General features: G+C 51.8%; 1 long non-coding RNA gene across 1 annotated transcript in view; it reads right to left on the bottom strand.

Moving 5' to 3' along the window:
* Positions 1 to 5,652: 5,652 nt before the first annotated feature.
* LOC128083094 (uncharacterized) overlaps positions 5,653 to 25,630 on the bottom strand; it is a 38,125-nt gene continuing 18,147 nt past the window's right edge. The window contains exon 3 of the long non-coding RNA XR_008207962.1: positions 5,653 to 6,459. This is a non-coding gene — a long non-coding RNA (uncharacterized LOC128083094). The remainder of the gene's footprint in view (positions 6,460 to 25,630) is intronic.

Genomic DNA, 25,630 nt, shown 5'->3' with positions numbered 1-25,630 from the left:
GATGGGGTGACTTCACCTTCCCTTGAGCACAAGCATGCAGTCATACCACAGCCCTGGGGCAACTTATTTGTCCATCACTGATCTTGCAAACCTCCACCCTACCATGGGGCATGAGATTTTGAGAGTATCTGGAACTCATCCCAAAGAGTTTTGTTGCCTGCAGCATCCCTGCAGCTGGGATTGCCCCATCTGATCCCCATAGATCACCTTGCCCCATCCCCTCCCCAGCTCAGCTGGCTTTCCATCTCCTAGTGCTCCCTACAGCATAGACAATAACATTGCTTTTTATATGGAAAACAGTTAAATGGAATCACATCTTAAAAAAAAAAAAAAAAAAAAAAAAAAGTATTTCCACCTCACTGCCTACAGCCAGGCTGTGCCTTTCCCTTCCCCTCCCCACCAGACTCTGCTATCAGGCCTCTAAGCCTGTTTAATTGAAAAAATGTGATTTCGGCTAATTGACAGCAGATGAGTTACACTGCTAAAAAGCAAAGGAGCATTTGATCAATTTGATTTATGGCAGCAGAGAACCAGCCTTCCCAGGTCTTTGCATCCCACTTCCAGCCCTGCTGCCAAAGCAGTTCAGCTGGCAAAAAAAAGTAATTAGTGTTTAATTTCTTAACAATTTTTTTTTTACCTTCCTTTTAATTGCTCTACATAAAACTGTCCTAGAATTTTACAGCCTCCCAAGCTATGTCCTGGTCCAGCTCTCTTTGCTGGTTTTAATTAGGGTGAGAGACGGCTGGCACATTAATTTAAAGAGGAGGGGGAGGGCACCAGACCACGCTCCAGGAAGGTTTGGCCATTACAATACCCAGCTGGTATCCACCAGCACTGCACAGGGAGCAGGGCCCCCCAGGAGCAGCCTGCATGACCTGAAGGCCACCATGCCCTGTCTGTGACAGGAAGGTTTGACTTCTGTTCACCAGAAGCAAGCAGAGGGAGGTATTTCCTGCAGGAGAATTTCCTCTCCTTGAAGGCAACTGAAACATGAAGGCTTAGAGGGGAAAGCTAGCTTAGCTCTGAGCATTTGCTCCCAAGCAGCTTTGGAGCTAATCAGCATTCCTACAGGATTGGGGTTGGCAGCACCCTGATGTTGCTATTCCTCCCATGGATTTACCAGGATGCAATGCATGCACTGAGTCCCCACATGAACCATGCAGAATGCACTCCCGAACCATCCCCCAAAGCTGAGGGAGTGGGAACAGAGCATCCTTCCCATTTCTCAGCCCTTCGGGGTGGCTGCAACCTGGGCAGGGAGCTTTCATCAGCCCATTTCTACTTTCTGATATGATAAAGCTATGATTATGGGTTTGAGGAAAGTCACGAGCAAGCTGGAAGAGACAGATCTGCCTGACGGGCAGCTGGAACATGAGCCTGGCCCTTGGCAGGACAGCATCACCATTGCTCTCAACGAGGGTTTCCGCAAGCAAGTTCCTGTGCAGAAGGTAGGAAAGAGGCAGGAAGCTTATGTGGATAAGCAAGTAGGGGAAGAGTTGAAGAAACAGCTGAGAAATACCTGAAGCAATGGGAGAGAGATATATTTGCCTCTGTTTTCCCCTATTGGCCCTTCTTAAAAAAAATCTCAGGATGTCTGGAAAGGATTTTTCCAGGGGAAAGCAAAGGATTAGGCCCTTAACTAACAGTCAGCAAGCTTGGATTTGCTCAGCTGTGTTGTCTGAAGAACAGAAAACAATAATCAACTATTTCTTTCCTGGGTTCAGCCCTCTCCACACACTAAATCCCTTGACTGCATCACACCAACACAATAGCTGAGGCATGCAACCCCAGCCCTGCTTATCTGCATGGACATCAGTCAAGTCCAGGAGCACAGAGCACCATGCAACAGCCAGGAGAGGTTCAACAGCACATACCTCCCCTCAATGCTTTCAAGCACAGAGCTGAGCTCAGCTCCTGCAAAGGCCCAGCATTGCTTCTGCAGGGAGCAGGTCAGTGATTGAAGGTAAGGAACACCTGCAAAGGGGCTTTGAAAACAGCCAGGACAGCTGGCAAGTCATCAAGAGGATAAAATCACCCCCAGGTGCTCAGCCTTGCTACCATAGGAATCAAACCAGTAAAGCTCTACACAACAAAAAAATGCATCTTGCAGAGACCAAAGCTGCTCTTCCACAGAGAGCCCTTGTAAGTATGACTTGTTTCAGGCTGATTTGGTAATGAGAAGTAATACACATTAATCACAACCATTTCCACAACATGACCACAGGGAGCTCTGTAAGCACCAGGTCTATCCAGAGCAGTCTGTCCCCAGGTACTTTCACATTCCCCCAAGCTACTCTTGAAAGGAGAAAGGGCTTTAAAGCACAAAACAAGCAAGGACCCTTCTTTACCCTTCTCACAGGTGATGAAATACCATACACTACTGCTTTTTCACTTCAGTAAAGATAAAAACCAACTTCTTTAAGCTCTTACAGTAGCTAGAGCACACAAGCCCACACACCAATTGGCCAAACACAACAGTTTCTCCTCTAAGTAGATCAAGAGAAAATCCCAGCATGGAGATACCAATGCCCACAGGCTCACCTACTAATCCCACCTTGTAGGTGGCTTCAGACCAAGCCTGAGCCCAGCCTACATCCCATGGTGGAGCTCACCATCACCCTTTCTTTCAGCTGCAACAAGAAACCAAAGCTAGCCACATCCTCCTCCTACTTACAGAAGAGAAAACTGCAAAGTTTGGTATTTTAGAGGAAGAAAATAGATCAACCAACTCACCAGGCAGCAGAACATGGCAAAGAGCTTCTTCCCTCCAGTAAATCCCACCAAAAAAACCTGAGTCCCCTCCTCCCTGCCCTATTTAAAGAACAACCCCCGCCTGCTCCAGGCACCAACGAGATGCACCTGAGCAGGGCAAGAGTTCCAAAGGGAGAAGTGCCCCAATCCCCTCCTCAGCTGTGCAGGCTGATGAAGAGCACCTGTGCCTCTTTGAAGAAGTGTGCTGTGCTGTGCTGTGCTGTGCTGTGCTGTGCTGTGCTGTGCTGATACCTTGCCCAAACAATCTCTAAAGGGTTTTCATCACGCTTGTTTTGCTCTTCTCTGCTCTAAATCAGACAAACAGCAGTGTGAGAGATGCTGAAGAGCATACAGGGGAAAGGTCCCAAATAATGGATTGAGGAAAGAGGGGAGAAATTTTGCCCTAACACCAAATGAGTTGATGGAACGATACTCCTTTCATAGGCCTATTACAGCCTTGTTTTCTGATAGAGATGTAACATTCGTGCTCCCTTTAACAAATAAAACAAACCAAACAGTTTTGTAGATGGTGACTGATGGGAAATTTATCTCAAGTACTGGAGCAATGCAGCAGCCAGCACAGCCCAATGCATCCTGCATGCAGTTGCAGCCCATTCCCAACCTGCCCACTTCCAGTACTGGGACTGAAGAAGGTCCTGAACACCCCCAGCTCCAGCAGAAGGAGTTTATGAGGCCCAGAGGAAAAATCACAGTTATAGGAGCATTTTGAGCTGCCTGTAAACATGCACCAGATGCTGCAGGGATGGATGAATCGGGGCAGAGGTATGGTGATGAGAAGGGAGAACTGTGAATGGATGGATGGTTGGTTGGGGTGAGGGAAAGCCTTTTCTTTTTCCCCTGCAATGGCTCATGGCTTCTAATGTGGTTTTGGTCAAACTGGAGCAAACAGAATTAAGCTCACACCACGTCTGAGCCTTTTGCATCCCGGCTGCGCTCTGCTCCCCCCTTTTCCAAGCAGGATAGAAAACTTCCCAGCCCCTGAGCCTTCTCCAAAAGGAGATCCCACATTAGAAAAGCAAATCCAGTTCCCCTTGTCCATCGTTCACGTCTATATGTCCTGAGCAGCATTGCACACACAAGCCCTGGGGTGAACAAGGAGTGCTAAGATAGATGGAACCATAGAATCATTAGGGTTGGAAAAGGCCACTAAATTCACTAAGTCCAACCACCAACCCGCAACCACCACACTGACTAACCATGTCCCTGGGGAAGGAAGCAGTAATTTGGCACCGGGGTGGCTCCAAAGTCCAGGCAGGGCCATGCAAGTGCCTATTTCCATGGAGGACCCGAGCCAAACGGAGACAGAAATATTGCAGAAGAAATGCCTTGAGCTCATGTGGCTGAGCACAGAGCGCGTCCTTATCGGCACCCATAGGCGCCAGGCTGCAGCACACAAAAGGCCCAAGGCAGCCCTGGGGCTGAGCCAGCTTGTCTTAATGTTTGCCTTTGGTAAAGCAAACTAATAAATCCCCTTGGGTTTATCCATGCTTCCAGTTTATATTTATTAGCGAGAATGACAGGCAAGTTTTCCTCCCGGTTCCACAGGTAAATAGCAATACATCTCCCACGCCCTTCCCCTTTTAACGGCCTGGCTCTCTGTTTGCTCACCATCTCTAAACAAGCCGGGATTACACGACTGACCGACGCTGAAGGCAAACAGCCTTTGAAGTCAATATTAGTTATGAACTCGGAAGGGTCCTGGGAGCTGCCATCCATCCCCAGAGCAGGGCGGGAGGAAGGCAGCACCCATTCATTCTTGGGGGCAGCTTTGGCAGGGAAGAGCAGCGAGAAAGGATCCCAAAAGCAGATGTACTCCAGCAGCAGTGCCAATGGATTGCATCCTACTGCAGAGAAACGTGGACATGTGTTGGCCATCCCGTGGCGCAGCTCTTCTTGGCTAAGGAAGAGCGTTTCTCTGGTGTGCCATCAGGTTTGGCTCATGGATGGGAATGCTGTGATTTACCCGACCACCTGCTCAGTGCTCCATGAGGCATGGCTCCGCTCCACCAGGAGGAGAAAAGAGCATCAGTCCCACCTCACACATGAGCAGTGGCAAAGGGCTGAGCATCATCTTGGCTTCTGCCTCCAAGGACACTTCACCAATGACAACAAATTTGACATCACCATTATCCATCATTACCAAACCAAACACCAAGCAGTGTCCACACATTTCTGGGCTTTGCTGTTCTGCCATAGCTTTCCCAAGCACAAAGCATGGTTCTTAAAACACTCAAGTAATATTTTCAAAGGAAAGGGCCCAGAACTCCATGTTCCTGACCAAGGTTCTGCTGTTCCAGCTCAATAGCGAGACCACAAGTCACTCCACCACACCTGAACACCCGACACATTCATACATGTGCCCAAGGCTACAATGCTTTTTAGATGTAAGGACATCCTTTTTTTTTTCTTCTTTTTTTTTTGTAATTGAAGACATAACTCTTAAAAAAGAAAAAATCAAAGGACATTTCCATGACATAAACATCCTTTTTTTTTTTTTATGTTACGTTTCCACACAGCACCTTCCAGTGCTTCGGCTCTACAGGGTGGGAGGGAACACACAGTCCATGGACAAGAAACAACACGATTTAAGGGGATTTAATCTGCATCTCAGGCGCTCTTGGAGCAGGAGGCATGCGAGGGGAGGCCGCCTAGTTGGCAGGTGATGGTTAAGGGGTTGCAGAAAGGAAAGAGGGAAAGGACAGGGAAGAATTTTTCTGCAAAGCAAAGGCATTAAGCTCTTGGCCTGGCTTTACCGGGGCAGAAAAGTTTGCCAAAGCGCCGGTTTCCTGTGCAATCAAACCCGTCCACTCGGCAGCCCCGCGATAGGGCCATGATGTAAGTGTGGCTGAGCCAAGGCAAACGGAAAAGAACAGCGAGCACTCCGAGAGGCAACGGATTTTATTAAGCAGTTTAATTGTTTCTGAGGGTGACATTTTTCCCCTTCTTGACGTCCCCCTCGCTGCGGTTTGGCTTTGTGCCCCCCAGAATCCCACCTCGCCCTTATGGGATGTGTTGGGGAGGATGCAGCCATGCAGTGTGAAGGAACACAGCTCCCAGACAGTCTCAGTCCCAAGGCACTGCAGTTGCCAGCTCTTGGTGTGCTGCTCCCGTTGCTTCTCCAGAGGCATTCGCCCCTCTGCATGGGGCTGCACGCAGTGCAGGTCTGGGCATCCTCAATAAGAGCCCGAAACTCCCCAAAAGATTCAGAAAGAAGAACGGAGGAGAGAAAAAATGAAATAAAATAAAAATCCACAGCCACTTCCTTGGAACCGGGCAAGCTCTTGGTGCTTCACAAGGGAAAAAATGGAGCTACTGTTTGACCCGAGAGCACGCAGCCATCCAGCCCCACAGATCCTGAGGCCACCCGGCCAAGAGGAGGATGTGCAGAGTGCAGCAAGGAGCAGTAATTCGGCCATCCCTGCCGTGCGTGGGTGCAGGAGAGCGAGGTCAGCTCAGGACCCCGGATCACAGTGGCGATGGTGGGCGGCTGCATGGGGGCCATTCCCACGTCAGTGCTGGGGGAAGGAGCACGGCATGACCCCGGGTGCATCCCAATCCCTGTGGGTGCCGGGCACTGTGCTGCCTCTGTCCTTCCTCCCTCCCATCCATGGTGAGGTCCTGGTGGCTGCTCCTGCTGCAGTGCATCGTCTCTCCTCTCAGGTGCACCTTGAGCCTCCACTGCTGGTCCTGCAAAGGAAAAATCCAGCGTTAGTGGGTTGTGATGGAGGAAATCGACATTCCTCTTTCTTACCCTATGGGGTGATGGATGAGGGAGGCACACCAGCAGTTCTCAGTGTCATCTCCAAGGCCTGACACCAAGGCCAGCGGGGACCCACTGCAGCCCAACACCCACACCCAGCATAAAGGTGAGCAGGAGACATGGCTGGGGGCTGGCAAGAGGAAATCAAATGGCTGTTTCCACAGAAGAGACAAAACCACTACACATGTGAGTGCACAGGAAGGGCAACCAGCTCATTTTGCTTGTACTCATGCAAGGGATGCACAAGGGATGAAGGGACAGTGGCATGTTGCAGCACTGTGCAGAGGAAGATGCAGGGCAGCCACAAGGTTGACACAGGCTGGAAACATCACCCAACCCCAAAGAGCTGCTCTGCAGGCTGACAACTTTCCCAGCCATTTATTTTTTTTTTTTAGACTTTTTCTTGCCGCCACTTGGATGGAGATGGGGAGAGGAAAACAGTCTGACAGCAGATGTTGTCACCAGCATGGCAATGCATCATCCCATTTGGCTTTGCTGCACATGGTCTTCCCCTATAGGTCCCTCAGCCCAGCAGCACAGTATGGAGGATCCAAACCCCATTGCTACGTGCAACACCACCAGCTCCCATGTGGCTCAGCCCCCCCTGCTCCGTGAAGCAGGTTTTCCATCCAGCAAACCCTGCTCAAGTCCCCATCCTGCTCCAACATGAGCCAGGAGCACGCAGAAAGACGGGAATAGGTTTATGCTCGCTTATCACACCACACTTATCATCTGTTTGCTTTGGACTTCGCAAGGAATATGCCAGCCAGATTGGCACCTCCTGGCCGAGCACTGAGCCCCCCAGAAATACTGCACAGAGATGGGGAACGGCCCCATACCCACTGACAGTCAACTTCGGGGGGAAAGGAGCCGTGCAGCATCTCCAAGTTTGCAAAGAGTCCCTGGCTCTTGTAAATGTGTTAAAAAATAAAACCCTTTAAGAGCTTCCAGATGTTCTGTTTATGTTGTGGTGTTACCCTGCTTGACTCTCAGGAGGCCAATACACAGCCTCAATGAAATCACAGCAGTTGGGGGGGGTTGAACGGGGGGGGGGGGAGGTCTGAGCCCTTCTCCTCCTCTTTGCCCCCATTGCAATGTTAACTCCCACGCTGCTGGCAAACACACGGCTAGTGGCTGCAAATCCCCTCGCTGCACCTCCGGGAGCTCTCACATCCATGCACCCCAGTGCATGCCCAAAGATCCAACCTCAGCGTACGCATCCAGCTCTGTAAACCCCGGAGGTTTCCCAAACCCACCCCTGCTGCCATAGCAAAAATGTGACGGGGCAAAAAGATTTGGGCGTAGACACACACGCACACACATCGACGTTGTGTGCCCACAGCCCGGCGCTGCACTCTTTGCACAGGGCGTTGCAGGGATGGAGAGCTGCTTTTGAAGTTCCCGCGAGCGAGCGGCGTGGTTGGCAGCAATCAAAGCACCATAAAACAACGCTATCGCAGCTGTGTGCGTACGCTCTGATGTGTTATCAGCCTGGCCCCGGCCAGGACAGGGGAGGAGGGCACTTGTTTGTGCGGCTCATTTGAAAAGGTGTTAGCAACCCGAGATCAAAGGCGCTTCCTGATGCGCTCCGCTTCCCTGCAAGGGCGCCGGCCGGCGCTGCTGGGGACACTGCAGGACGGAGACATTGCAGGATGAGGACATGGGATGGGAACACTGAGGAATGGAGGCATGGCGGGATGGAGATGCCGTGGCATGGGGACGCTGCGGATCACATTTCCTGCCGTGGCTGCTGCTGTAGGATGTTCTCCTATCCTGTTCTCTGGCCCATTGGGATTTCAGCTTGTCCTCCCCACGCAGACTGCTGGCATCCTTGGCAATGCAGCCCAGCTGCCACCCCACAGGTGCCCTCATTTCACTAGGCACAGTAGGACAGTGCTTCACTTTGTCCCCGTGACGCCCTCTGCCGAAGGCCCATCCATCCTCCCCATACCTTGGGGATATGACCAAACCCACCCACAACTCACCTCCCCCTGTCCCCACCATCTGCACATCCTCCAGCATGAACCCCACAGAGGACCACATTCCAGGTGCAGTTTCCCTTACCCCAAACCACTGCCTCCCACAGCCCCCACGCTCCCCAACCCAGCAGCATCTGCTTCCCCAGCCCTTGCTGTTCCAGCCACAGGAGGACACACAGCAGCACACATTGGCCACCCACCGCGAGCCCTATGCTCCTCCAGCCCCCGCCTTGTTTTTCTCCTCTCTGTGAGCCCACTAAAGCCCCAGAGAGCAGAGATGTCCGGCACTGAGCAAGGGCACGGGGCTGCCTCCGCACTCAGCAGCTGCCCGGGGAAGGCAGCGCATTCATCCAGAGCAAACAGGAGGCACTGAGAGTGCAGTTTGATGACAATCAGATGCGCATTTCTGCATGGGGAGCTGCCTCCTGCCCTGTACCCCCTGCCACGGGCTTGCAAGGAGCCGAGCAAAGCGTAGGAACAAAAATGAGGCTTTTGGCTACGGAGGATGAGAGCATCGCGTCTACAGACATCTTGAGCACAAACTGTGTAGGCAGCGAAGCCAAACAGGAAAGGAAACCAACAGACAGGGAAACGATTCTGGCAGCGCTCGCGTTATGGCTCACTCGGCTCTCATCAGCTGGAAATACCTCCGTGCTGCTCCCTCCGCCTGTCCCTCCTGCAGACCCCTTGCCCTGCTCAGACATGCCCCAATTCTGCTTTTATTGCTGAAACACTTCCCATCCTATGGGTTGGACTGAGAAAAATGCAGCTGGAGAGCTAGATCCTGTTTGCAGCAACTGGTCCCAGCACACCCAGTACCTCCTCACACTGGGTCCTACATGCACGCCCAGGCAGAGCTCAGCCTGAACCCAAACCTCTGCAAAGAGAAAGGAAAGATCAACAGTTTGTGGATCTGCAGAGGGGAACAGAGCTTTGGCATGGGAAAGGAGCTGCAAGGAGCTGGGCTTGTACCAATCGGACCTGCAGACCTGCACACACAGCTGGCCTTCAAAGCACGGAGGTGGTGGACATGGAGCAGCGCAGGGAGCTCATGCTGTAACTCCCGCAGCCCAGCGGAAGGTGATTTGATACCAGCCTGAAAGCAATCCGCAGTTGAGAGATGCAGATTTATTCACATGCCCCAACGTGCTTAATGACCAAAGTGCTCTTCAGTGAACCCAGCAATGGATTGTAAAATAAAGTCGTTGCGGCAAGTGGATTAAAGGAAAAAAAGCAAAAGATCTGAGAGATGAAACAGAGCCGGTGAGTCACGGCTCTGCCAGCACATGGTGCCCTCCCAGGCTCTGCCAGCACTGGTGACAGCACAGCCTACTGCCACCCCGTGTCCCCAACACCAGCAACCCCACAGAACATCATAGAAGGATGAAAGCCCATCACTCCCTGGTGCTGCCAAGGAACCCATCCTGTGTTCTCTGCTCATTTGCATGTGTTCCATCTGGAGAGGGGATAACTGCAGCTCTGCCTGGCCACGTGCTTCCCCTGCTGGACGTCCATCCACCTCCCATCCCACCTCCGGAGCATCTCATTGCCCTGTGGCTTTGCTGTCAACTCCATTGGAGCAGCTTTTTGACAATGCTGCAAAGCAAATGCATGCTCTTGTTAAGCATCAGACTCCATTGTAAGAGCCAATCTCAATCTCAGATTCTGTCCAGAGAGATTACCTTTATTTACAGACCTAAGCATCAGACACCAAAACCTTGCCGAAATCCCAGAAGGCTTCAGATGCCATTAAAACTCCTTCAGCTAAAGGAAGTGAAGCCATTCTGTTCCCATGCCGCCCTTTCTGGTAACATGTTAATAAATAACAGCATCCCAGACAGGTGCTGTCAGCCTTGCCACAGAGCTGCTGCTGGGACAGCACTGAGTCACTGACCTGACACAGTGCAGATAGCCATGAATCACGGGCAGACAGTGCCTGGAACCAAACATATGCTCACATATGCTCGTGGCTGCAGGGTGCTCCTCCCTAACCCGGGGCTGAGCAGAGCAGGATGCTCAGCACTGCACTGCAGGGGTCAGGATGCACGAGAGCCCCTTGTTCTAGGGCTGGGCACCCCAAAGAGAGCAAAGGGCATTCGCTGTTTACATCAAGAGCTTGGTGTAAGATCCAGCACGCCCAAAATACTCACAGCAGTCAGATGCAGCAGCCACAAGTTGCAGAAAGCACCTTCATCTGTTTCCAGCATGGCAGCAACCTGCTGGTCTCAAATCCGAGGAATGAAAGGGAATGGCTGTGGCTGCAGTGTGTCCCACAAAGTACAGCTCCTCAAGGGGGGATGCTCTCCGTGCCACTGGGAGCATCACAGCCCAAACATCACCACAGCCATAGGCACTCACCCCTAAAACAAGTGAGACTGGAAACATCCCTTCGACCATCCCCAATAGAAATTCCTTCAGCGCACCCACCTCCACCTGCTGTGTGTGTGGGATGAGGGGGCCTCCACCTCTGTCTGGCCCTGGTAATTCTTTCAAGCAATGACACTCTTTAAAGTGTCACATTAAGACTGACAGGCAGATGAAAGAATGAAGAAAGTCCTATCCTCCTTCATTTTTGGTGGTAAGCAAAACTGAGGCTTGGAAAACACGCTCCCAGGAGGGGCTGGAGGTTTCCTGCAGGTTCTGGCACCCGATGACAGCTCTGACTCCTTTATTAAAAGCATCCCCAAAGTGATAACCCTCTGACAGACTGACAGCAGCAGCACGGTGTTACCGGGCCATGAACTTTGTTTGCCTCCCTGCATTTTTGCTTCTGCTGCTGGGACTCCAGCATTCCCCCACCGCAGGCAGGAACCAAGCAGCTGTCTTTGCTTTCTGCCTTTTCCTGATGATCCCACCCAACTCTTGGGTTCTACCCAATGAGCTGGAGGCTCAGACACATAGGAAGAAACAGAGGGGCTGCTGGCTAGGCCAGCTCAGATAGGACAGCACTGCAAAACCAGCCCTGGTGCATTAATGCCATTCCCAAAGCAGACTGGGGTTTATTGGGGTTACTGGTTCTGCACGATGGAGAGTGGAGAGCTGGGCTCTCCATACCTGAAAAACGTCCTCCAGTTCTGCAGCACCTCCTGCCTGCAAGCAAAGGCGAGCAGGGATGTGTTCCCAGGATAAAAGGATTAAAGGAGTATCCATTCTTATCCTCACACCCTCAGCCTGTTCCTCCCCCTGTGAATGGAGCATAAGGGTAAGAAAGGTGCAGCAAATCCTACTCGCTTGGGCTCAGCCAGGGCAGCCCCAGTCCTCACACCGGGGTCAGGCTGCTTTCTGCAAAGCTTTGCCCCAGAGAGCATCCCCAAACACAGGTGGCAAAGCACCCACACTGAGCCCAGCCTGTGCCAGAGACGGGATCTGTTCCACCAGCCCCATTTCCCTGACAGTATGACCATGCTACACATTCATTTTGCAATCTTGAGCTGCTCTCTACCCCCAGGGATTATCAACATAAGCAGCGTTTTTTCCTGTGCTGACCCAAAGCTGATTAGTTCTCTGTGTTCCCCTTCCTTCTGCAAGGAAATACAAGGATATCGGGCACCAACAAAGTGTGACAGGGTGGGCACAGCGGGACCACAGCCACAGAACACAGCCTCATCCGAGAGCCCTGGTACAATGCAGCCCTCTCCCAGGCACCATCAGTCACAGCAGCAAGCAGTATGCTGAGCATCAGGGCTGTGCTTTGAGGGAGAAACTGGGCAGGCTGCAAAACTGAGGCTGCTGGGGACCCCCCAGGGCTCCTGCAGGGCAACAGGAAAACCCACCACACACCCATCCCTATAAAATGGTAACTATGCAACTTGCTGCAGTAAATCAGCATGGCAGAACGCTGCGTAATTCACACAGTGGGCTTCAACTCTGGATCAAGGGGTAAAATTACCTGTGAGCTGCAGTGAGATGGTATCGCAGGTCAGGATTAGGATTGCTGCTGACACAGGGTGGCATGCTGCAGAGCTGCCCTCAGTGCTGTGATGGCCTTTGGAGAAGCTGGGCAGATGTCTCTGAGCAGGAAAGTGGAGAGCAACAACACAAAATTCCTCATGTGCATAACTCAGCACAGAGCTCTGAACCACGGACACACCGCTCTTTGGTTTTCAAGTAGTAAGGCATCAAAATTGGGGTGTTTTTTGTTTGTTTTTTTTTTTGATTGCTAAGTTTAAATAAAACTTCCCTGTAAGAGGAATGAAAAATGGCCATAAAACAATGGGGCCTTGCAGTTCTCAGCTGAGAATCCCCACTGGGAGCAATGGTCACCTCTGCAGCCACAAAAGCGCTGCAGCATCACACACACAGTGCTGCAGAGCGCAGGGATCAACCCAAGCAGCAGCCAGCAAAAGGCATCACCCAGCCCCTCGCAAACCTTGTCGCATTCATACCAGGTCAACTTCTGGCATTTCTCACATCCCTTTTGCTTCTCTGCATCTTGCTTTTAACCCAGCTATCCAGGTTTAGCACAGCCCTGACGCACAGCGTCACATCTCTCCAAGGCAACACGAGGTGGTGATGGCTGATGGCCACAGCCAACCCCACACTGGCCCTGCACTGGCTGTGGTCTTCTTTCTTTTAGTGCTCCAGAACTCAGCCCTAGGACTGGGAACATTTAGGGGACTGGGAATTATTACAGCACATTTGATGACCCCGGGGATTTTGTATGTCCCCACAGAGCATTCCCAGCAGAAGGCAAAGCACAGGGATGGGGCTGCGCCGGTGATCTCCCAGCAGAGCCATTCCTACAACCAGGCAGGAATTTTATTTTATTTTATTTTATTTTATTTTATTTTATTTTATTTTATTTTATTTTATTTTATTTTATCTGTTTCTCGCTTGGAAAACTCTGATCGGTTGAAACTTCAACTTTACGCAGGATTATAGAAATGTAGGTCAGGAAGAAATTGTCCAAGTGAAAAGCTCCCTGTAACTCACTCTCCCCAGCACCCCGGCTTGCTGCTGGACACAGGGCTTTGTACCATTTCTATGTATGTCCCAGTGATTCCAAGTGATTTCCATACCTGTATGGCTGGGTACCAATGGAGCCTAAGCATCAACATCTTCCTTTCATTGCTGCTCAACACCATAGATGCACAAAGATGGATTTCTAGAGAAAATCCACCTTCCAGAATAGATGATTTACCCATGAGAGGAACTCAGGCTGCCCCCAACCCTCTCCCCGCTGCTGCCCACCAGAGCCAGGGGAACCACTGATCCCTTTTCAACACCTCCCAGCACTGTAGCAGTAATTTATGGGGCTCATTTCAGCGCTGTGCTCAGCGCCCACCACGCAGGCACCCGCACCAGGCACTGAGCTCACCGCAGCGCAACACGGCCACGCTCTGCAGCTTTATGTTTGTTTGCTTTAATTGAGAAAGGACCGAGGGAAAAGAAAAAAAAAATAGTCTGAAAAAAAGAGGGGAGAGAAAAAAAAAAAAAAGCCAACAAAAAACCTTCTTTCAACCCCCTGGTTTCATTTTTCAGGTGTCTTGATTTATTAATTGGCCCATTCCCATTTAATAGGCTCTCCTTTGCCCGAGCACCAGCACAACCCCAGTTCCTGCAGCTGCCAACCCATCCCCAGCCCTGCACATCCCTGCCTGGCAGGCAGCTCCCAGCTCTTTTCTCCAGATCTCAGCGAGCTCACAGTGCGAGCAGATGTCAAGTTTCCAAGAAAGATATTTTCATGTAATACTGGGAGGATCACAGGCACTAAATATGATTTCATTTTTAAAGCCACGCTCACTTTGGCGTTGTTTTAAAACCCATCCTCTTTCCTCAGAGAGGAAATAGCACCAGTGCTCCAAGAAACCCAAACAAGTGATCTGCACTCACAATGCTTCAAGAGACCAAGGGTTCTTGATCTTCACCCGACGCTCACAAGCATCACGACAAACCCCACTGAATGTGCCACAACATCACACTCACTTTCTCCTATGCACAGCCACGTGGAGCTGAGTCTGATGTTATGATTCAAGGCGTGAGACCATCACAAGCAATCATCCTCCAACAACCAATTGCAGCTCTTGGGTACCCCCATCTGCCCAGTCTTCCTCCCACCACCCTCCTCCTTCCTACCTCCCATGCCCTGGGCATGATCCAGGGCACAGTGCCCACGAGGAGAACTCCCAGTGGATGAGATCAACATCTCATTTAATTAAATTCTGCCTTCTATATCAAGCACTCAGCCCAGCCCCAGCATACTGGGTTTGGACTCCCAGGGAGGACACAGATGCTGGAGGTTGACCCAATTTCCAGGAGGGCTCTTGGACGAGACTGAGAACTTTGGGTCCACATGCTTTACTGGTGCTGATCCACAACCCAGTACCCATTCCATGGGAGGAACAGACCTCACAGTCCCAAGCCTAGATCTGCACCAAGCAGTCCATTTGTCACACTGCTGCACCCCACATGTGCTCCCCCTGCCCACTGGCACAACTACCCCAGCTCAGATAGAGTAGAGCTGCTTGCAGCCACATTTTTCATCAGCACAGCAAGCAAAGCAGGCTTGGCCTCTCAACAACTAGGGCTCTTTTAAATAATAATCTATATATGTGTGTGTGTATATATATGCATGTATGTATCAGTCTAGCTATGCTGCTGGCTAGGCCCCAGATGACTGCGACCAGGGCCAATCCCCAGGATAAACACAGCCTACCTGGGTTTATAAGTGCCAGAAGCATGCAGGCACCATGCGTGATCTCTTATACAAACAGCACTGCAAAAACAGCCCTGAGCACTGTAGGAACACTTGTAGTACACACTGTACATGAGATGAAGTGTTTGGGAACATTACTGCAACGTACCAGAGGTAGATGCTTCCCCCCTCTCCTGCCCCATGCATCAGCCTTAAAGACTTGGAGCAGATCTCCCTGCTGGCCACAGGAATGATGCTCAGTGCCCAGAGGATGCTAGACTGCAGCTCAGGATCACATTTACCAGGGCAGGGGTGCATGGTACAAATCATGCTGGGCAGGCACAGTGCTGGGATGCAGTGGAACAAGCAGACTCAGAACTCTGAGGAGGGGAAGAGATGCAGAAAAAGCTCTGATATGGCCCAAAGCTATGGGAGAAGCTGGCCACACACAAGGAGCAGATGCTCTGTGTCCTTACTTGTGGGACAGACATTTCCAGCTTCAGCATCACTGAGTTCTGTGTTTTCTTCCCCAAGAGAAAGCACAAAACCCACACCCAGGTGGGACAATTCAGGCTGCACTCATCTTTTTGCCTCCACTTATTTCAAAGCCCTGCACCTCTTCACCCTTTCTCATTCTAACCCCTCATTTATAAGGCAGGGTTAAAGAAGAGCATGCACTGCGGGGCTCAGCCCCCCTCCCCACTCCTTCCAGCATGGATTTGGAGACCGTGGGCTCTCCAGATTTAATCTCCAAGACAAACATTGTGGGGCTGGAGCTTGCTCCATTTGCACTTCACCCACAGATAGGAAGCAGCAGCAGGCAGGCTCACACCTGTGCCCACCCCACCCTGCAGCAGCGTTACAACCCCTCATCCTTCCATGCACCAAGTGCCAGCTTTGCAATGGATCTGTAACGGATGGCTGGGGGTGAGCAGAAATTATACCATCACTGAGGTTGGAGAAGATCACTAAGATCCCCAAGTCCAACCCCAACCCATCCCCACCGTACCCATAACCATGTCCCACACCTTCATGGATGGAACACCTCTGGGGATGGTGACGTCTGATCAGAGCCTGTGGTTTTTGTGTGCTGTTCAAAGGCTCCGAACCATCCTGACAAACACAAAAATCTCCTTTCAGATCAGGATGTGCTAAGGAACATATCTCAGAGAGGCGGTTAACACCTGGACTCTTGTTCAGAGAGGAGGAAGGAAAGGGTCTCCAGGCTATTTGGCAGCAGGAACCTTCCAGTAAACACTTATCTCACATCTTACGTTTCGGTCGGAAGTCAAAAGATTTGGTTCATTTTCCACCGGGAATGGGAGAGCTGAGCTGCCAGGGGGAGGAGCAGCCAGCCCTGTCCCAGGGCTCTGCCTGATGTCAGCCTGATTCAGCCCTCTGCACACCAACTTTTGGGGATGTTTGACTCATTTCACTGCTGGGAAATGTATTTTCACCCGACACAGTGGGAATGAAGCAACCGTGCTCCATAATAGCTCAACCAGGAGAGCTCACAGCCTCACGAACGGGAGGTCAGATTGGCCCCAAAGGGGCTGAAAACCTCGAGATCAGCCCATCCAGGAACCCGCAGCCCCCACCCTATGCCCAGCTATAAAACTGCCTTCTGAAGATGATGCACGGATTAATTGCACATACATAGCAATGCTTTCATGAAGAAAGTTATTATCTAAAAACGGTGGGAGCAATAAAAATATAAATAGGCGTAGAGGCACCGCAAAACGATGCCATTTTGAGTGCATTTATTTTTTCCTTTCGATCTGCGGGGTGGTATTTAAAGATGAAGGGAGGAGAAGGAATACACGCTGCTCTGTCCCAACCCCACAGAGCTCTGGTGGTCTCCCAGAGGCAGCCGGGGGTTCTGGGTCCCCGCTTTAACAACCTCTGTGCACCTTTCATGTGCCACCCCACTGCCATCCATCACAAATTCCATCCCAGCTGCAGCCTGCAGGCGGTGCCCACCAGCCCCCTCCCCGTGCAGAAGGGTTTCTCAATATTTGCCTTTGCCATATCAAAAGGTGTCCGCAGCCCAATTCCTGCGGTACGCGGCAGCTCGCTGGTGGTCCCTAAATAAGCCTCCAGATGAGCTCACACCAAACATCCTCAGGTCCTCGCAGGCAGCCTCCGTGCTGACCACAGCAACCTTCAAACAAGCCCTGGGAACAGGAGAGGCACAGTTCCCTTCACCACCGTCCTCCTCCCGCAGGGTCCACCCAAGGGGGACGTTCCTCAAAGTAAACTCAGTGTTCTTGGGGTTGGCCCAAAATCCGAGCCAGCCAGGACAGACAGACGCTGGGAAGGCAACCAGGAGGGAGAGGAAGAAAACCCACAAGCCCCTCTGCACCATCCAAGTCACGAGCCGTGGCTCCATGATGGGGAAGAGGATTTTTCCTGGATTGTACGACTCTGTTCGCATCCCCGGAGACGCATGAAGTGGACAAAGGTGACTGTGTCCCTTGTTCCCCTTTTCTCTCCTCCCCAAGAAAGCCTGAAGAGAGAAACAGGGACAAACCCTGGCATATGCCCTTGTGACATGCTCCAAGTCCTGCCCAGCAAATGCCTCCATTGCCCCAGTGTAGTGTGAGGACAGCGAGGTGCCTCCTGAGGACACCTGGCTTCATGGACCAAGCAGCTCTAACGTGCTTTCTCCTCTTTGGGAGAGCCATCCACACCCCCAGGCTCTGGGATGAATAGATTTGGGAAGGTGACAGCAGCTATGCGCCCTGCAGCCACAATGTCACTGCACTGTGATGCATCAGGTCGGTGAGCAGGGCAGCAGCCATACGGCCCAGAAACCTTCAGACTTTTATTGCAGACCAGTTAATTACTGCTGGAAAAGCCATCGGCAGAGCCTGCAAAGCCATTCACCTCTGTTTATTCTGGCATGGGGGAAAGTGGCTGGGGCCACCATGCAGCCTGCCATGGGCAGAACATGGGGCACAGGGACCCTGCAACGCTGCACAGCACAGAGCCACCTGTGCCACGGGGACAGCTGTGTCCCCTCACACCAACGCTCCTGTCACCAAATTCCCCACATCTTCACTAGAGCAAGGGATAAATCTTCTCCCTGCCATATGAAGCAGCAGTATCCAATGCAGCGTTACTCAGATGGGGAAAGCAAGGCAGACACAGAGAGAGGCTTAGCTCTGCCATGGATGTGAGATGCAGTGGCAGCTCGGCAGCCCTGCATGCTGTGGCTGTGCTGTCCCCAAGTAATGGATTTACCTGACCCCAACTTCAAGCAGTCAGACAGCTCTGCTCACCAGAGCACACAGCCCAATCCCTCACATGAGAGCAACAATAACGACTCATTAATTAAATGCTACAACTTGCCTGAGAGCTGCAGCAGCCCCATGCATACTCGTGTGCCCTTGGCCACGCTCCTGCTCCCCAGTGCAGCTGCACTCTCTGTCCAACCCTCCACTTTCTGTCCAACAGGTTCTCCTCCATATTTTTGTTTCTGGGAGGATTATCACGACGGCAATCTGCAGGTGACAGCGTGGCAGAAATCCCACCTGCCTCCCCACACACTGCTCCTCTGCAAGGGGACCATGCAGCTGCCCCAGTCCTATGCAGGACCAACGAGGAATAAAGCAAACCTCTTGCCTATAGAGGGCATTCACCTGCTTGCTGAAGTCAGAGGCTTTTCTAAGGGCAAGAGAGCAGCAGAACGAGCTGCTTGTTGCATTTAAAGTCTCTGGAACCGATGAGCTGGGAAACAAAAGTTGCTGCACCAGACAGAGGGGACAGCTCTACAGTCTCCAAACATCTGCTTTGCAACACCCAGGAGCCCAATTTGGCTGCCAACTTCGAGCTGGGAGCACTGGGGTTCTTAAAGGCACTGCATCCTCCAAAGACAGCACTGCTCAGAGCAGACCCACGGTTCCCAGCACCAGCACCACTGCAGTGTCAATACTGTCCCACATGTCCCCAGAGCCCTCTCCATCCCTGCAGAAGCATAGCAATTGCCCTGAGCTGGTGATGTGCAATGAGATCTGCTGCCCTTCTGACACGAGCATCTGCCCAACTAGCTGTCATCACTCTGAACTCAGAGGAAACTCCAGTCTGGGAGGCAGAAGGACCCACGAGAGGCTCCCCAGCTCCCTTCACACACAGTATGGTGCACTGAGGACCCAGAATATCCCACTGCCCTCAGGGGTCTGGATTTTGGTCTTGCTCCTTCCTGGCTTGGAGACAGTGCAGAGATGGAGCTGCAGATCCAGGCATTTTCCCTCCTCACCTCAGGGAACACGCATGGATTTTAAAGCTTCCTGCCAAGTATCAATTGTGCAGATGTTGAGTTCTTGGCAGGAATCACGCGTGTGCTCCCTGAGGTCATAAGGAAACCTCTCCAGAGCACAGGCTCTGGCTGAACACGTTTCTGAAGCCCTGTAACCACACAACAGGCTTCCAACACAGTCCCTGTAAGCGAAGCCATGCATAGGAGCAACCCCCTAGACAAAGCAGGCTCTTCTCCATCTATGGGATTTCCATCTTGCCACACTTGGTTTTCCAAAGGTGGACACCACCAAGATGGCCTTGGTGCTGGCCCCACACGAGCAGGGATGACACTGAGCCACAGCATCACCTCCAGGATCCAGCAACTGCACTCAGCCTCACTCAGCAGCACAGAACCTCCCAGGCAACAACCCACAGGAGCACAACCACTGCATCACTGCCACCAGCATCTGCCAGAGTCACCCCACAGAGAGCCCCAGAGCCATCAAAAGGACAGAACCCACAGCTCTCATCCTGTCAGCCCCTTGGCAAGCTCCTCCCAATGCATCCTGTTCCCTGCTTGGCTTGGGAATTCCAGGAACATCTGCACGCGCCTCTCACCCAGCCCCACAGCTGCATGTCCGTACCTGTGGTGTGGGATGCACTCCTCACCTGACTCAGGCAGCAAACCCTACCATACACCACACGCTGCCCACCTGGTTGCTGCAGCACTGTGTTCCCAACCGACCCCCTTTGGCAATTAAATCAATTAGCTAAATTCTAGCCACCATACCCTCTAAAACAGAGAGCAAACATCTGGAGCAGCAGAAGGGGGCACACGCATGCTTTTCCCTCCCATCACCTGAACGGATCTTGTTCTCTCCAAGTCCATAATCAGTGAAAAATATTTGCATCACCTCCTGATCACTACTGAGGAATGCAAGCATTGCAGATGCACAGCAGATGGATGCCGCCTCAACAAACACCCTACAAGTCACCCTGGTGGGATGCACGGGATGCTCACAGTTCCTGCTCCAGTCAGATCACGGATTTTCCCAAGCAAATCTGGAAAATGCCACAAATCCCACCCTGAGCACTTCACCGTGTGATGGACAAGGGCTCTGCAAGTCAGCCACTGACACACCTGGGAAACGCTCTGCTCTCCATGGGCGCCCTCCATCCTACTCCTCCTCCCCCGTCTCCAAGAGCTCCAGCAGCTTTCTAGGTGGGAAAAAGCTCCCTGCAGAGGTGCTGATGGGAAAGGGGCCTGGATGGGGCCAAGGAGGAGAAACAGCTGCCGTCGCCCATGGCAAACAGACCTGGCAGCACCGTGTTTTCCCAGCGCCTGCTGGAATTTTATGGCAGGGCCAAGCTTACCTGGCATCTGGAGGAGGAATAATAAACCCCTGTTAGTGGTGTGCTGGGTGTGTGGGATGGTGGGGAAGGCAGATCCCAAACCCACACATGCAATGATCTGCACACAGTCCTGCAGACACCGCTGGGACTGCACAGCAGCACCGTGGAGAGGCTCAGAAGCCCATTCCAGTTCCATCTGGAGTTCAGGGCTGGACTCTCCTACTCTTCCCTGCATCACAGCCCCACCTGACCCCTGTATCTCCCTGCAGCACCCAGCAGGGTGCAGGGGAAGGCAGGACTTCACAACTGTGAGCTGCGCTCCTTCATCTAATCCACACACATCCCAACACCATTCCTCCCTGTGGAGGCTTTCCAACCTTCATAGCCTTCGAGAAAACTTTACAACAGATGCCCTACACCACTTTGCCACCTTCATTCCCTGCATCATGGCCCAAGAACTGCATTAAAACATCCCAGCCCTTTTGTCCTTCCCACCAACCTCCCGCTCCATCACGCACACAATCACTTCATCTTGGTTTTAGGAAACATTTCTTCTCCACAAGAGTGGCTGGGCACTGGCACAGCTGCCCAGGGAGTGGGGGAGTCCCTGTCCCTGAAGATGTTCCAGAACTGCAGGAATGTGGCACTGATGGACGTGGTTATGGGCATGGTGGGATGGGTTGGGGACCTCAGAGGTCTTTTCTAACCTTAATGACTCTACGATCTCTGCTTTGGGGCAGGAAAAAGCTGAATTGCAGAGGTGTCCTTGTGCACTCCCCAAGCCCACATCCAATGTGCTGACATCAAACAGAACACCCGCTGTCCTTCCCCACAATCTGAGAAGCTGTGGGGAATTTGGAGTCCCTTGGGGATCACATTAGGAAGGAAAATGCCTATGTGAGATAATGCATGCTACAAGTACAGCCCCATCCTTTCAGAAGGGCCCAGTGTGGATGTGCTGCCCCCCCTGCACTGCAAAGCAACCCTGTAACCTCCATCTGCTCCACTGCTCTCCTCTAGCAGCAGCTCAATGCAGTGCTTTGGCACCAAGACCCCCACCCTGGAGATAGTGTGAATGGGGCTAAAAACTGCTGGTGTGAAACAAACATATCTATAAAAAAAAAAACACCAACAAGAATTGGTACCAACCCAAAAGCTTTGAGGCAGAACACTGATGGGCTGTGAGCAACTGCTGCAAAGCAAACAGCTGCAGGTGATGGGGGACCTGCCATCCGTGTGCTTGGACAGATGCCCCTTGATGCCATACTGTTGCACCCCCAGGCACTCCAAGACCTGACATCCATGTTTTCTATGCACTTTACATGGCTGTTGAGAGTGGTTTCATGCAAGCAGCAATTCCCCCGTGTTTATTTTAGCACTGTAGCAAAGCTGAGTTTTAAAAGGACTGACTGTTTTTGGTGGCTCCAACTCGAAATTCTGTTTAGCAGAAAAGAAGGGGAAAAATGAAACGAGGGAAGAAGGGGAAGAAAAAGGTTTGGGCGAAACTTAAGAAGTCCCATAAACTTTGCTGAGTGCCATAGAACATCCCCTCCAGCAGAGCTGCCAAGGGAACGAACAGACCCCGTTATTATTAAGCACAATCAGGCCCTGCAGAAATCTCCTAAGCAAACTGCAAGGGCTCAACAAGGTGTAATGCTAAAAGCACAGCAGCAGCACAGGCTGCCAGGACAGCACCTATGCTCCCCTTGGGAAGAGATGTTGGGTGAAGCCAATGGGACTGACATGAGCCCAGCAGCCAGGACATGGCATGCACTGAGCGCCTTCCCAGCATTGAAAGGAATCCTGGGGCAAACAGCACACAGCAGTGGCTCAGCACAACCTGCACTGAAGCCACCCCTGTCCCCATTGTATCCCCATACCACGTCCCACTGCTGAGCAGGATGCAGAGCCTCCAGTTGGGATGCCAGGGGAAAGGGGATGAAAGGCAAGAGAAACTCCGATTAATTGAAAAACCACAACCAGGCCATGTTTGCCTAAGATTATCCAGAGGAATGCAAGTCTCCTTCACAGCACGTTCATTTGCTCAAAACAAAAGTGAATAGAGTGAACTTTGGGTGGGAGAGGAAAGGGGAAATAAAAGATTCATAGGACTTGGATTGAGGACTGGAGTGGGTGCAGACTCTCAGCCCATCTCCACAGCTCAGCCAAAAGCCCCAAGCCCACCACGTATCCCTGTTGGGTCAGCAGCTCTTTGCTGCCCAATGGCATCAGCACAGCACTGTGCAGGAGGGTGGCACCACAGCCACGCTGATCCTGAGTGCTCATGCTGGGGATACAGCGTGTGGGGACAGCCAATCCCTCAACCCCTTCCTTATATTTCAGATCCACCTTTTTCCTTTAGGAAAAAAACACAGTCTTCAAAGAGCAAGGACAAATCTGCACCACAGAGAGGGGAGGCAGGGAGAAGCAAACAAGACAGCGGCACCAAAACCCTACAGATCTGCAATGCAAAGCCATGCATTGCAAACACGCTGTAGGGTTGGAAATGCAGCACGAAGCCACCACACAGCACAGAGCTCCAGAGCATTTGGAATTTACAGAGCCAGGCTGTCCTGTGGTGAATACAGCCTTCAGGGTTGGGGTTTTTTTGGTTGTTTGGGGATTTTTGCAAGCCTTATGCTCCTCAGAAGGAGGAAGAAAGCACTCATCACATCCCACCATGACTTGGGATGTACTGACATCTCTGCCCTGACTCTGTTCACCCATCTCAGCGATGCTGACAGCAGTGCAGGTGAACCCAGTGCAGAATGCTCTCCCTACCCTCAGCCATGCTGCAGCACACCTCCCGTAAGTGCCATCTGCACCAGGATAAAGGAGCTCTGTGTAACACTGATCTCTCAGCACGTTCCCATATGGAATTTGATCACATCGGACTTATCGGAGCGGAGCTTTGAAATCCTCCACCCCTCTGACCACAGATGTCAGCTGTGACGCGAAGGGTGCTGGCATCCAGGCACGGGACGGGCTGAGCAATGCCCCTCTATCACATCCAGCCTGCTCTCAGCTGGAGGGCCAGCACAGAGCCCGGGTTTGGGGCTGCACATCACAGAGAAGCTGCTCCTGCTCACACCGCTCCCCACCTCCACGCTCACACTGAGCGGCGCCGCACAGATTCACAAGGATCCGACTTAGAGAAACATGAAGGTTAAATGAGAAAAGGGAAAGCAGTAGAGAGCCGGTCCAAGAGCAACATCATCTGGCAACTTTGTTTGGAAAAATTAATAGTTCTGCAGCATTTTAAGAGAATGGAAGTGGATGGAGAGGGGAAGAGGGAGAGAAAAGGCAACGTGGAAATCCAGGAACTCCCTTCAACTTTCTATCCACAATCAAAAGTGAGGCTGGGAAATAAAGAGAAAGACAACATGTTGTTGATGACTTTTCCATTAAATACGAACATTTAAACCCCCTCTTTGTATTCCAGCCTTTGCTCGCAGCCTCAGCAGGCCCCACTTCTTTTTCCCCTCCCCTCCCTCCTTTTTAATAATAATAATAAAAAAAAAGTTATATGACTTTAATTAAATGCACTTATTAAAAGGGTGAAATATTTGGAGAGGCTGTTTTTACGCTGGAGGCACATTTTCCAGCATGCTGCAGAGTGTCTGCATCCGCCCGCCCCAGGCAATTTTTAATGCACAAATAAATCCCCACCTGAAGTGCTGACAGGTTATTACGCAGTGTGGCAGCCAACTAAAGTAAACACAGGGGCAGAGTTTTAACCTCTTGCAGTCACAGAGGTTCTCCCCACCGAGGCGGGCTCAGGCTAAGTGACCAGCAGCAAAGCAGCCCCTCTTCTTGCAGCTCCTCTGCTCCATCTCACTCTGCAGCCAGCAGTAGGGATGGGGCAGTGCTGGAGCATCACCTCAGCAGTGCTCAGCCAATGCACCAAGCCAGCATGCAGTGCAATGGGAAACTGCATGGGAAATAGGCACTGGACAGTCATGCAACAAAGCAGTGGGTCCAACCCCCAGGAGGCCACGTGTTCCCATCAGCTGCATCCCATTTGCATTATTGGTGTTCCCAAAGCTAAGCCTGAGGTTTGCATGTGCCCTTATCAGCACCGAAGCTGAGATCCAGCAGATAATCAACAAACTGCAAACAAATCACCCTGCAAACAGAAAGGGGATGGATGCAAAGATCAAGGGGAGGAAGGTGCCAGACCTAAGGCCGAGTGCTGCTTTTTAGAAAGGAGGCATCAGCATCATCCAGCAGCTCTCGTGCCCCACCAGACTCTCACACCAGGGTCCCACATTTGGAAACTTAATTCCAAGCATCCACATCCAGGCATCCAAACATGCTCAGCTCCCAAACCCTCCACCACAGTTCACAGTAACTAATAACTGCGCACTCAGGCTAAAGTCAAACCATACGAGTGTCTTCAAAGCCCAGCTGCCAAAAAAAGAAAAAAAAAAGCAGCTCCCAAAGCCAGTGGTCACTTCTTTAAAGTTCAGAGCTGATGCACGAAGCTCCTCTTTCCTGAGGATGACACAGTGCTGCATCCCTCCCCTCCTAAAGGCCACAGGGACTGCACACAAAGAGAAGCATCCAACCTCCACAGGAGGGACCCCTGCCAACAGGACTTCTTTGCACAGAAGAGCCCAAGCCAGAAGGAGACCAAGGAGGTGGACCAGCCACCTGAAGGAGGCCTTCATCCCACTGCCACAGCCCCAGCAGTGACTCCTCTTCCTCAGCCACAGTTCCTGCACAGGTCACTTGGGCAGCACACGATGCAGACAGGCTCCAACAGCAACGTCGCCCTTGTCTTAAGAAATTAAGGCTTCAGCTCTACTTCCACATCTGACAAGACGCCGCATGCTTTGCTAATCCTCGGAGGAGATTAACTTTTTATTTAGAATTCTTTCCTCTAAATGTGGC

The sequence above is a fragment of the Tympanuchus pallidicinctus genome, unplaced genomic scaffold, assembly GCF_026119805.1.
Source record: "Tympanuchus pallidicinctus isolate F22 unplaced genomic scaffold, pur_lepc_1.0 scaffold23, whole genome shotgun sequence".
In the NCBI taxonomy this organism is placed as follows: domain Eukaryota; kingdom Metazoa; phylum Chordata; class Aves; order Galliformes; family Phasianidae; genus Tympanuchus; species Tympanuchus pallidicinctus.
This window is presented reverse-complemented; position numbering and strand designations above follow the sequence as displayed.